Raw genomic sequence first — 2,458 nt, forward strand, 5'->3', positions numbered from 1 at the left:
TTAATATAAAAATACGTTGTTATTGTGTTTTTTTAATTGTTGTACATTTTCTATAGTTGAACCAAACAATGCTCTTGTAATTTGCTCAAAGAAATTTTATTTATACACCATCAAACTATTTAATTTACATCATTTTAAAAAATTTTATTTTACATAAATATCCCTATTTAGAATGACATATTAACTGTTTATTAAAAATAAAAATTAATTTATATTTACATATTGAATTAGAAAGCACTAATAACTCTATACCAGAATTCTCTATAGATTGGCGAAGAATTTGCCTACTTTCTTACCTTGCCCCTCCGTTTAGTTAGGAGTCATTTTTAAACAACATTCTAGTTTGACTTCCTGGGAATTTTTTCTCACTTGGTATCAACATTTGACACGTAAACTATCCAACGCATCGAAATTTATGAATAGACCAATGTTTTTTCCCACACTAGTTTTGTTCATTACCTGACTAGGAAACCTAACAATTTCCGGGCAACAAAGAGATGTTGAACTGTGCTCGATTATATATACGTGCTGCCAACGTTTATTTAATTCAAATCCAATGCAAGTTTCACCAAAGCTACAGAAGTTTCGAGCAGCAGAAAATACGGTTAATGGCATGGTTTGTTCTGGCATGGATTTCCTTGATTCAGCAAACCACAACATGACTCCAAATAAAAATAAAAATAAACACGTTTCCTTTATACCTAACGATTGTCTTACATAAATTATAGGGTGAACACGTTTTGATTCTAGGTTCTGTTAGGTTGAGTAAACAAGTCATGTGTACAATAGTACAGTGGAGGCACGGTTGGGGCAGGGCAAGATGTAGGTAGGAAAACCCTTCACAAACACAAACCGTACCTGTTGCGAGTGTCTGGCTTCTTTGAGTTGTTGTGGGTGTTCTTTTTTTCCGGAATGCTAGGTCGATTTTGAGGAGGATTGAAACGTTCCTATGTATATTGACTAGATATGTAAAAATGGGTCAGAGTTTGGGTTTGGGTTTGGGTTTGTTTATGTATGTAAACTTAACACCTTTCTATCTAATATTCTACCAGTAAAGGCCATTTTGGTCTATTCATTAAAATTTTGATGTGAACTTATAATGTCGGAGTAAGTAGGATAAACTTAGTGATGTAGGACAAGTTTAATAGATTTCTTTGGTAATTAGGAGAGTTAAGTTTAATTATTTATTTTCCTTAGTAAAAGTATATTTCTAGTAGAATTATCAGGGTTTTAGTAGTTAATAGGAATTCTAGTTAAATTAGTATTTTAATTTTATTAGGGTTTTATAGTTTTAGTATTTATAGCGTTGTAAGCCTTCAAGCTAAGTAATATTGAATCTTTGAAATAAAATAAGTCTATGTTATTTTGAGGCTTTTCTCAATTTTCTTGGTGGATTCCAAGTTATGTTGGCTTAGTCGTGAACTAGCCAGTCGATCCGTACTTTCGCACCGCGTCAGTTAGTATCGGAGCGAGGATTTTGCCTCTCAAGATGTCCAACAACGAAGGAGGAAGAAGCCCTATAGTAGTTGGACGAGGAGTGAATGATTTTCAGGAGGTGACAAATGAGATTAAAGCAATGCTGAATCAACTCAAAGTCAACCAGAATCAACCAATCAACGGGTATGACGTTCGTGATATTCCACGAAACCAATTTGTTGATCCATATGTTTTGAAGCAAAAAAGGTACAACGATATTCCCTACTTGAAAAGGCTCAAAATCAAAGATTACTTGAATTGGTTGTTTGAATTGAAAAAATATTTTTATTATATGAAAATCTTGGAAGAGAAGAAGGTCAAACTTGCATCAAATAAGCTTAGTGAATATGCAACATATTGATGGGACGGAGTACAATTTGACCGAAAACGACAGCATAAGGATAAAATTCGGTCTTGGTCTAGAATGAAAAAGATGCTTACGATTGAATTTTTTTCCTTATCATTGGCAAGATATTTTGTGGGAATTAGATCGGCGATTGGATTTATATATTCAAAGTTCTTATTTTGAATATTATAGAGTTGTCTATATATAGCGTAAAGGTTGATGAAGGTGGGAGATTGTGTTAAGCAAATTCAGAAAATTCTCAAGTAGCCGAAGGTATTGAGACTTATAAAACTCACAAGAGCCCGAGGAGCATACATGTTCTAGTGATTCTAAGGAGAAAGAGTTCGAAAATTATTCAAAGAATGTATTGTAGGTTGAGGTTGTGGAAAGTTAAGAAGAATTCACAAGTCAAGTTCTGGTCGAAGAAGAAGTTAGAGAAGAACTCATGCACCATAATGACGAAATTGTTGTGATTGAAGATGATATTGTTCACCATTCTCAAAATTGTATAAATTTGGCAACAAAGTGTGAGATGCAACATGTTGATTTTATTGGGGTTGAGGATTCTAATTTCAATATTAGCTCCTCAATATTGAAGATTGTGAAAGAGTTCGAGGAAAAAATTGGGACTTTGCA

The sequence above is a fragment of the Tripterygium wilfordii genome, chromosome 17 (assembly GCF_013401445.1).
Source record: "Tripterygium wilfordii isolate XIE 37 chromosome 17, ASM1340144v1, whole genome shotgun sequence".
NCBI classification, from domain to species: domain Eukaryota; kingdom Viridiplantae; phylum Streptophyta; class Magnoliopsida; order Celastrales; family Celastraceae; genus Tripterygium; species Tripterygium wilfordii.